This window comes from Octodon degus, unplaced genomic scaffold (genome assembly GCF_000260255.1).
Source record: "Octodon degus isolate 3935 unplaced genomic scaffold, OctDeg1.0 scaffold00054, whole genome shotgun sequence".
Lineage (NCBI taxonomy): Eukaryota > Metazoa > Chordata > Mammalia > Rodentia > Octodontidae > Octodon > Octodon degus.
Window position 1 is genome coordinate 5,808,597 of NW_004524630.1, and position 11,675 is coordinate 5,820,271.

Consider the following 11,675-nt stretch of genomic DNA (forward strand, 5'->3'; position numbering starts at 1 on the left):
AATAGAGTTTCTCTCTAATAATTAGTCTGTTCTTTGCCCTTTAAAACTGAGAAATAGAGCTCTTTAAGCTTCACGGTGGCTCAAGTTATACTTTAGAAAGTTCACAGTCAGAGGATTTGCCAAAACGTAACTTAGGTAGTGCGTTTGGTCCCAGTGGTAGCCCAGGAGCAGCCTGAGCCCAGGCGACCTGAGAAGTCTAACGGTAGGACGAGGAGAAGCGCAGGTGATGCCTGCGACAGGGAGGCAGGAGCGCGGAGAAGGAGCAACAGGGCCGGCTGGGCGGAGGGGCGGGAAAGGGCCGAGGCCGCGAGGAGGAGGAAAGGCGCAGCCGCTCTCGGCTGCTTCTACTTTCTGGAAATTTTACAAGCTCATAAAGTATAATATTTTGAGTACAGAATATTACAGTATAGAAACTATCATCAAGGTCAAAATATTTGAGAATATATTCTCAAAATATAATTGAGAAAATTAATAGAATAATAGCTTCTAATGTCTTCCACCCTGTTTTTTTCCTAGCTTGCTTCCGCTCTGAATTAATTTTAATCTTCAAATCAGAGAATTCTCCTGCAAATTTCAGGTTATAACAGTGAAAGCTATTTTGTTTCATCTACCTAAATTAGTATGTTTATGCTTTGCTTTTTCCCAGATCAAAAGAGAAAATTGCTAAAAATAGCATAAAATAACAAAGGTAGTATTTGAGAAGCAATGTAGAAGAAAGGAAACAAAAATGTGTAAAGAGAAAGGTGTCCATTATTTCTTCTGGTGCAAATTTTCCACGACATTTCCTAAATACCACCACGTGCTGCAGAAGGAATACATGAGTTGGGTCGCGCGACCCCCCACTGTGTACAGCCGAAGATGCTTCTATCCGCAGCAAGTGGCCCTCGCCCTCTCCTGCTAGCTGTCTCTGACGCGCTTGGTGGTATCACTGCACGCAGTACAGTGGTTTGCAGGTCTCATCTTCTAACCAAACTAAATCCTTGAGAGCAAGGATCATTCGATTAAAAGCATTTGGAAGGAACTCAGTTCATGTTTTTGAAGTTTTGCAGCCGGGAGTACAGCAATAACTGCCAGTGGTTTAGTAGAGGCCAGGCTTGGTCCCAGCATGCTTCTACACCTCTTTCGACATTAGTTAACATGGATAACGTCTTCTGCACGTTGCACTTACCCTCTTCAGGTAGTCCTCCTAAAGCGCCTGGAGCCTTACCTTACCCTATCTACAGCGCGGTTCAAGAGACAGCGCAGAAACTATCGCCAAGGTCAAAATATCTGATTTTTATAGATATCTGCAAAGCAAAATATATGAAAAAGACCATAATCTGATTTTCTCTGTTTTTCTGATTCTTTTTGTCATTTAAAAATAGGAAATAAAAATTTTGCATCCAGGTTGGTAAGTATAATCAAGTTAATTGCATATTTCTTATAAATGCTAAATCCAAGAAGAAAATGTATTGAAGTCTAACGACCACTACAAAACTTAGGATCCAAGAATCGTTTTGTACTCAAATGAGTTCTATCTGTGAACACAATCAATATTTAAACCTGAAATATCAAAATAATGTTATATTTCCTCATGACCTCCATTACAATTATTTAATCTCAAAATTACTATTGGCAGCATAAAGTCCTTATGATTTATACAACTCTCAAATGAATGTCAGGCATCTAGGCAGCAGCACCACTACCACTAATAGTGTATTAAATATCAGAAATATTCATGCACAGTGAAAGATCAGATCATACCCCTGAAAGCGCAGGGGTATGACACACAGACTGAAATGTAAATATCATAGAGTTCTCCTGTGAATAAAATCATGAAATAATCTTTGTTGTTTTAAACCTTTAAAAATGTAAAAGCTCTTACTCTGGGAGGCTGAGGCAGGAGGGTACAAGTTCAAGCCCAGGCTGAGCAACTCAGCATTTTTTTTTTGTTTTGCTTTGTATTTTTTAGGGAAGGGTCTACAGGGTCTTCAGGGTCTCACTACTAAATCGGACTTGTAGTGATCTGCCTGTTTACGGCCTCCCAAGAGCTGGGCACCACCACACCCAGTCTCAGTTGCAGTCTCAGGGCACCCTGGGGGTGGTGTTAGCACAGCAGGCCCAGGGTTTGAGACCCCAGCTCCTGCGCCTGATGCAGGTGCTTTAAACTGCTACAACTCAGCATCTTAACAAGACCCTGCCTCAAAATAAGAAAGGAAAATGATCTGGGATGCCGCCATGTGCAAAAGCCTGGGGATCCATCCCCGCTACTGAAAAACTAAAAATAAATAAATAAATAAAGGCCAGGATTAGAGGTATGGAATTTGCCTACCGTGAGTGAGGCCCCAGTACTGGGGAAAATGTAAAGAACCCAACAGGCCCTAGTCATGATAGGCAGGAAACACTAGAGATGAAACAGTAGGTTCCCAGGCAGCCTTCCTGTTTTTATTAAGATAAAGAAGAAATAACTCGAACCCTGACTCTCAAGGTCGCACTGTGACCCAGGACTGTAGCTCAGGGATAGACGCCATCCTTGTCTTAGGGCCTGGATTTACCCTTAGAATCAAAATCAAGTAGTTAACTGATTAATTTTTAAAAAGAAAGAAGGAAGAGGAAAAGGTCTAATATCACAAAAGTAAGTAGCTTGGAAAACAGGCTGAGGGGCTAGACTGTGACGCTGTGCTCTCCCGCATCTTCGGCTACCAATCTCTCTTCTACTCCACGATGTCCTCGTGCTAATAACTGAGCTTTTTACCTGGGTAGCAATTTGGAAAATAGTCTCTACAGCTTCAACATCTAATATTCTTTAATGTTTAGTCAACATTTGTTGAATGTTTATAAGATAAACAATGAACCAAAAATTTAAGAAAGAACCAAACTGGTTCGTATGAAGAAAATTAGTAATTTATGGTAAGATGAGATTGCATTAAAATTTTCAGCAAACTATTTGACTCCCCATACTCTTATTACAATAAGAAGAATTCCGAGTCTTTGCCTGAAATATTACCAAAAGGTCTGATTTGTGAGTGGCACTTGCATCTCGTTCTTATTTACCACCCACTTTGTGTTTAACAACACTCTCAGCAAAATCATTTAAATTCAGGCTTTTGGAGTTTGGGGGTGGTTGGTTCATTTGGTTTTTCTGGGTTTTGCTTTGTAGCGATCCTAAGGGTTGAACCAGGGCCTTTACACTGAGCTACATCCTCAGCCTTCTTTTGTATTCTGAGACAAATTCTCATTGAGTCACTAGGTTACCATGGTCCTCTAGCCCTAGCCTCAGAGGCCTAGGATTTTTTTTTTTTTTTTTTTTTTTTTTCCTTTGGCAGAACTGGTGATTGAACTCAGGCCCTTGTGCTTGCCAGGGAAGCGCATATTCTACTGAGCCAGAGGCCTAGGATTATGGGTGTTCACCCTTGTGCTGGCTCAGTCAGCTTCTTTCATGACAGGCAAGCCAGGATTCTCCTGCTTGATCTTCGCCAAAATTATTTATTAGATTATATTTATTCTTGTTTCCTAAGAAAATATAATTTTTTCCCTGGGCCAACTGACTGGGTGTGCTTCTAATCCCAAAAGGCCTGGTACTTTTCCTGTCTTCAATTAGCAGACAAGACCTGAAGCGCCAGGCCGTGAGCTCTCCGAAGACACCCACTTCCACGTCCTTGCACACCCTTCTTATCGCTCAGGGTGAAGTACTGCTGGCACTTGTTCAAATTTTGCTTCCTGAATGAATGTATCAAGTAAACATTTTTTTTTCCTGAGTGTAGATGTCAAAGGTAGGGATTATAGCTGGACATGTTTAGGTTATATCACCAGAAATAAATTAATACAACTGCAAGAGAAAGACAAATTAGCATGACATAATGACAACAGCAAATTAAAAATAAGAAAACTTTATATAGAAGAGAAAAATCAATGGTGACAAATATCAATATATTATGAGAAAATAGTGTTTTTTTAAAATGTCACTTAAAAACTTGAGCTGGCGAGGGACGTGCCTATAATCTCAGCTGCGCAGGTGACTGGGGCAGGAGGATCTTAAGTTGGAGGCAAGGCTGTGCGATTTAGTGCTATCCTGTCTCAACATAAAATAACAAAGGCTTGGAATGTAGCTTGTCACTTCACACAAATTCAATCCCTAGTGCCACCAAAAGAATAAAATTAAAAAACTTAAAGGAATAAAAAACCTAAGAAGGCATTCAGTGGTAGAAGGCTTAGCGTGTGTGAACTCTGGGTTTGATCCTCAAGCCCACAAACAAAAGAAAGAAAGACAAACAATGCAAAGAGCATTTGCCCCTGACTTTTATCACCAGTTAAATATTTTAGCACATCATAATGGCACCTGCTAAAAGTGTGACTCCGAAACTTAGATTAAATGAGCTAGTCCAGGAAAAGGTGACCTTTTATTTGCAAATTGGATGAAGACCTAAGCGTCGGTCTGATGAGTTCAGGGTTGTGACTAATACCTGTAATTAAGCTCACATATTACATATCTGCCTGCATTACTCAGCAGGTAGAGGAAGGCGACAGATCCAAACCTTTGAAAGAATCTTGCTGATGAGAGGCCTTGTGGACTCAGAGTCCTGTGAAGAAGACATACCAAGTTTTCAGATTAAACCTGCTGAGGGGCCGCAAGTTCCAGCTCCCTCTCTTGTGGTCACACTGGCAGCCTGCGTGGCTGCCACCTGCCTCTCAGCCTTGGGATACTGTCCCTAGAAGACAGCTGGAGCAAAGGGGCCAAGTCATGCTTCCCCTCCCTCAGGAACCCGTCTGCTGCCAGCTGTGTCCAAAACCTGAAAATAAGTCCAATTTTACAGATATTTGTGGTAAGTGACAAGTCAGATTTGCGCTCAGTGGCTACAAGGGGAAATCTACCATACTTATGCTTCATGTTCTAGCCCCCTCAAATCATTTCAAAGATAGGTGGGATATAAATAAGAAATTAATGAAGCGAAGGAATACACAGACAGAAGTGGCACTGGATCTCCATTACTCAGGAAGTAGCTGAAAATTACGTGACACTCTTTCATAGGTCATCAGAGTCACTGCCTCCTTTCGAGTTCACAGATTGCCCATATACGCCTAGGCAGTGGCCAGCTGTATTTCCAGGCCAGGTTCTTGACTACACCAGCCCCATTACTGCAGATTCAGTGAGTGTGCATGTTTGGGGAATATAAACACGTGAGAAGTCAGACTAAATAACTTTTATATCCCTTCTGCTGGTGATAATCCTGAAAAATATTTTATAGCAACTTAAATAAAATCCAAGCATTGCCCTAATATGGATCTCGAATGAGCTTTGAAGTCCCACAGGCCCCTGGAAGGTGGTGGATGCCTTAGGAGCTGAAGCCTGGGGAAGGGAAGTTCGGTCACTGATCGCAGGCTCCTGAGAGACCCTGCGAGGATCTGCCCTGCCTCTCTCCTGCTCTCAGCTGTGAGATCAGCTTCTCTCCAGGGCTCCCATCATAATGCGCGGCCTTGCACAGGTCCAAAAGCAGCGAGCTCAACTGACCGAGACTGAAATCTCCAAAACTGTGAGCTGAAATAAGTTTTTTTTTTGGTTAAGCTGATTATCTCAGGTATTGGGAACGGGAACAGGAAATTCACACAACCATATACGCTGAAATACTCAAAAAAATACCTTGTACTCTAGCTTTAAACATATGATTTTTGAATTATCAGGCCATCAACTCTTACTTCCAAGCATGCAGTTTGGAAAGATTACCAACCTGTATCCTTTCTTCTAAGTATTCCTGCTCTGTATATAATTATACTAACAGATTTGTACCAGTGACAGCCTTTTCAGAATGCACAAAGATTTAGAGAGTAGAACTCTATTACAGCTTACAGCTTTTCCTAGACACTGCAAAACTTTCGAGCGATAATAAAACCAGCTTTGCATGGTTTGACATAGCCTATGATTCAAAGATGCTTTGAATTGACCTCTTTTACTATATAGAACTATTTTTACATTTTGTATCAAGGGACTGTTTCGATTTCTGCAAATGAAAATTTTAATTTAGCTTTTGGTTCAGTATGGAGATAAGCAGAATACTCTTCCTGTGGTAATAATGGTTGACATGCCTATAGTTTGGTCAGGTTTTTTTGGGGTGTGTGTGTGTGTGTGTGTGTGCGTGTTTGTGTGTGTCTGTGTCTGTGTACTGTACTGGGGATTGAACTCCAGTCCTTGGGCCTGCAAGGCAGGCACTTACACTGCTGAGCTATATCCCTGTCCCTTAACCATAGTTCTTCCACTGGTGTTCACTAAATACTGGTATTCTCTCCCTTTTTGGAAACAAAGGAATAAACTACTTTCTTCTCACCTCCCACTTATGTGGGCAAATGAAAGTTGTGAGCAAGTGAAGAAGAGAAGAGGATCAAAAATTACATAAGAGATATTATATCCACGTACCAGTTCCATAAAATGAACATAACTATTATGCATTGCAAGCATGCACTAATAAAAAGAATGTTCTGGCCAATGATCCACTAAAAAATAAAGTTATATATATCCAGTATATGTTGCACTACGGAGGGTCAGGTACATAACTCCCCGGGCTCTCTAATCACTTACTGTAATTAGAGAAAAATCTAATTACAGAAAAATCTGATTACAGAAAAATCTTCGCCGTGGCATAGAGCTGCCGCAGTGTCAAGACACTGTGAACGATGTAGTATCTGAGACACACCAGGAAAGCAGAGCAGACTGCATGTGGGTAAGAAATAAGGCTTTGCTGTGTTGTGTCACCAAGACTTGGGGGCTGCCTGTGCCAAAGTATGACCAACTTTATCTTCACCGATAAAATACATCAGCAGCAAAATCTGAGTGTTGTTCTGGCTTAGCACTCAGAAGGCCAGAAAGTGTGTCAAGCAGTGGAAACTATTTGGCAAAAACAAGATAACTTCAAGGGCAGATTAGGTACCTAATGACATGAAACGCTGGAGAATCTGGGAAGACAGAACTTTCATAGTGCATATTAAATTCTCTGGACCATAAATGATAAAAGGATTACAAGAATGACAGAAGCTCAAAGAAAATGCCAGTTTTCAAGTAGAAATGAATAGAGAGACTTTAGAAATTTGGATTCTCACAGTGTTGAAAGAGCTTCTTTATCCAAATTAGCAGTCAAAATTGAGAAAAAAAAAATTTGAAGCTTCAAAAGCTCGTTAAAATGTAGGCTTGGAGAGAGGATAAAATTAAAATTATGCCTTCCCACCTATTGTTACAATAGTCGCAATAGGCTGAGGAGCCTCCATGACAAGAACAAAGCAAGGGTGGAGTGCCCATGAGACTCTTCAATTGCATTAAATAATTCAAAGGGAAAACGGACTCCTGCATGGTTCTCCCACTGAAGCCAGATTAGCTCAAGATGCCCTTGGAGTTGGAAGTAAAGGTTGTGGTGGAGAGGAAGCCACGAATCTGAGAACATGACGTCTAGTGGGCCGAAGCAGATTGAAGTCTGTTGGTTTCAAAGAGGGCGGCACGACACAGTTTCCATGACCCTTGAGGTGGGGTTCCTGGAGAGACAAAGACAGAGGTAGGGACCCTTTGGGGTGTCCTAGGGGTCTCACTGCAAAGGGAAGGTAAGAAATAAGGACTCGGAAGAGGAGAAACAGGGCTCTTACTTGGCGTCTGTGTAGGCGTAAGCCAGACGCAGCTAGTCCTGCAGCTGGAGTCATCGGTCATCAAACAGAGCAAGGGAGGGCTCAGGGCTTCACAGCACCGTGATGACTGTTGCAGCTGGACATCGGCCACCCGGGCAAGGGACGACCTTGAGCAAAACAGTACCTGCAGCTCCTCCATTCTGAAGAGCTGGAGGACTGAGAGCGATCTGCTGGCACCACTCCAAGTGCCTTGGAAGTAAGTCCTTCACTGTGAGCAGGGCTCTGAGCAGGACCCCACTGACCACACTGCCAAGAAGCCATGAGTCTGAGCGACAGGAACACGGAACTGATGAGGCTTGAGTGCCAACCCGTTACAGCCAGAACAGGCGTTCAAAAGCTGCTTGGGCCAAAGGAAATTCCAACTTCGGGGAAAAGGAATAAATGTGTATTTACTATGCTTACTACCTCACTAAAAAGAGCTAAAAATCCTGGATGTTACATGTAGAACAAACATGAGCGTATGCAAAAATATAAACAGAAACAAACCAGCTGGGAATATGAAAACTTGCAGAGTAACAGGGAGGTGAATTTCTTGAGTTTTCTTTTTCCATGGATTGTTTTTTTGAGGGGTGGGGCCAGGCCTGGGGATCAAACATGGAATCTGCCACATGCTCAGCGAGCCCTCTCCCACGGAGCCCCACATCCTGGGTTTGCGACTCACTCCACATATCCTAGGTTTGAAGCCAAACACACAGGCAACCTGGCAACATGCATAGGTCAAACAACAAATCAAACATTATCTCCATACCCCTGTCTGCTGGTAATGAAAATCCTCTGGAGAGTTTACAGACACCAGAGGGGTGGCCCACTGTCCAGAAGCGTCACAGCCCCTCCCTGCCCACCAGGAGCAGTGCCTGCCATCAGCGCCGTCCCAGGTGCAATAGTAGCAGGCCACCCCCAGAGTGTCAGGGAGACCAAGTGAGAAGCCGGCTTTGCGCCTCCCACTTGGCAACCCCAAGTTCCCAGGAGGCCCTTCTCCTTCCTTTTGCCAAGGCCGTGTCAAATGAATACATAAATAAATACTGAAACAGAAAATTTATGTAAGGGCCCAGGGAGATAGCTCAGTAGAATAAGCGCTTGCCTAGAAAGCACAAGGTCCTGAGTTCAATCCCCGATGCCAGAAAAAAAGAAAAAAAAAAGATAATTTACATAAGATCCATAATAATTTTCAGCTTCCAACAAAAAATTAATTGCCATACCAAGAACAGGAAATCTTTATACTGGAAACAATCTCATATAAGAGAAGGGATTTGCTAATTAAATTTTTGAAGATGGTGTTGTCCTTACCAGAAAAAAAAGACAAAAGCAGCACAACAAGAAAATAATAAGCCAGGGTCTCTTATTAATAGAAAAACAAAAATCCTTGATGATTATCAATAAATAGAATTTATTTTTATTATCTTTAATGCATTTAGTACAAGGTCTACAGGGTCTCACTACATAGATTAGACTCAGTGATTCCCCTGTTCTCAGCCTCCGAAGTGCTGGGAGTGCAGTTGTGCACCACCACACTGAGGCCTATTTGCTGTCTTAGTGCACCCCAGGGGTGGGGCCAGCACAGCACACGGTGATCGAACCCCAGTCCCTGCACCTAATAAATAGAATTTAGCCATGTATAAATTAATTGCACACCATGACCAAATGACATTTATTCTAGGGATGGTTTAATATTCAATAAATCAATCAATGTAATTATATTAGAAGATTAAAAAAGAAGATGGTTTAATCTTACCAGTTGATGAAATAAATACCACAAAATTCAACATCTCTTCATACTTGTCTTAAAATTTCTCTGAAAAATAAGAATAGAAGGAAGCTTTCTCAATTTGGTCAAGTGCATCTCTGAAATCTTATGACTAATATCATACTTAATCGTGAGAGGCAAAACGCTTTCACCCGCAGATCAAGAGCAAGACAAAGCCTGGGGAGACAGCCCAGTGGACTAAGTGCTTGCCTGGCAAGCACAAGATCCCGAGTTTGATCCCTGGTACTCAGGGGAAAAAAGAAGCAAGACAAAATGTTCACGCCCAGCATCTCCTTCAGCATGGTGCTGGAAGTCCTGGAGGCACAAAAAACCAAGGAAATAAAAGGTAGACAGACAATAAAGAAAGAAATACTGTCCTTGTTTACAGATGGCATGATCATCTAAATGCAAAGTCCTGAAAGATCTAGAAAAAATTCTTACACTAAGTGATTTGATAGCCTCATGACACAAAATAGATATCAAATATCAATTGTTTATATATAAAATAAACATGTAGACACCAAATTTCGATGCAATACCAGTTACAATTGCTTCAAAATAGGAAAATATGTATGTGTAAATTTATTTTTTATTGTATTTTATTTTATTTCTTTATTTTGTATTTTAGGGAAGAGTCTACAGGGTGTTCAGCATCTCACTACTAGGTCAGAATTGTAGTGATTCTCCTGTTTACAGCCTCCCAGGAGCTGGGATTACAGGCATGTGTCACATGCCCAGTCTCAATTGCTGTCTCAGCATGCCCCGGGAGGGTGGGGCCGTTAAAGCAGGCCTGGGGATGGAACCCCGGCCCCTATGCCCTCTTGCAGATGCTTTAATCCGCTGAGCTATTTGGCCAAGCCTTTGTATGTGTAAATTTAATAAAATATGTACAGGACTTGTATGCTAAAAACTATAGAATAGCTATGAAAGAAACCAAATGTCATAAGAACTAAGGCATTACTACATGAATTGCAATTGCCAACGTAGTGAAAACGTCATTTCTCCCCAAATTGATATTCAGGTTTGATAGAATACCTGCCAAAATCACAATAAGAATTTTTGTTGATATCAACAAGATTATTTTGAAGTTTATACAAAAATGCAAAAGAGCTGGCATAACTCAAACAGTCTTAAAAAATAATGAAGTAGGAGAAATCAGCCTAACTCAGCTTCAAGACACTGGAACCGCCACTCCAAAAAAGATGCCTCATGTCAGTAGACCAGCAGACAGGCAAACCAACGTGACAGAGAGCCCAGAAGCAGGACCACACAAACATGGCCAGCTGATTGAAGACAATGTGGAAACAAGAAAAAAATATGCTTTGTAACAAATGACAGAGGGCGGGCCCAGGAAGATGGCTCAGTGGAATAAGCGCTTCCCTGGCAAGCGCAAAGGCCTGAGTTCAATCCCGGTTCCGAAAAAAAAAAAAAAAATTCAGTGAACAAATGAGAGAGGGCAATTGGACCTCAAAGGCAGAAAAAAGAAAAGAAAAGAAAAACAACAAAGAAAAGGAGAGACTAGAAGAAAAAGAGGACATTTTCAACCTGAGTCTCACATTTTATAAAACTTTAAGTCAAAATAAATCATCACAAACAGAAATCAAAGTGTAAAATGATGTATTCTCCATTACGTTGATTTATGCATTTTGAAAGAACATAGAAGAAATGCCCCAGATAAAAGTGTGAGAAGGGTTTATTGTATCTGACACTAAAAGTGATGCACAAAATGAAAAATTGATAAATTAGACTTCGTTAATATTTAAAACTTTAATAGGAAGATAAAAAAGGGGAAACTCATGTGAGCATATACACAGGCTAGCTCAGATGGCCGCACTGCTAATCGATCAGCCTTTTGCAGGTACCAGCTAATGCTTCAATTTTTACTTTGACCAATTTTATGTGCTAGTATCTGATCCGAGCGGCTGCGTTGCAAGCCGCGATGTGCAGGCTAATGACCACCACAAAGGCCTTTCCTCTCGCTTTGGATTTTGGGTTTTTGAATGTGCATCATTTCTAATATCTTACCTATTGTTTTTATGCTCTCTTTAAAATAAATTTTAAAAAAATAAAAAGGATAAGGGAAAAAGTTTCAATGTTTATGGAAAGGAAGAATTAATATTTTAAATGTTTGATCAGTTTTACATGCTTATGTCTGGTAGTCTTAGCAACAAATCTGATGAATAACAATATGTGATACAGCAACTATTGCTAATTCCTGTTCACATTTTGAAATTCTGTATCACTTTTATTGTCTTATGGTGCTTTGCTTTTATTTTTGTTCTCATTTTTT

General features: G+C 41.2%; 1 pseudogene; it reads left to right on the forward strand.

The window, feature by feature from the left end:
• The first annotated feature begins 7,404 nt into the window (after positions 1 to 7,404).
• The window catches only part of LOC101582193, an 85,260-nt pseudogene continuing 80,989 nt past the window's right edge, over positions 7,405 to 11,675 (forward strand).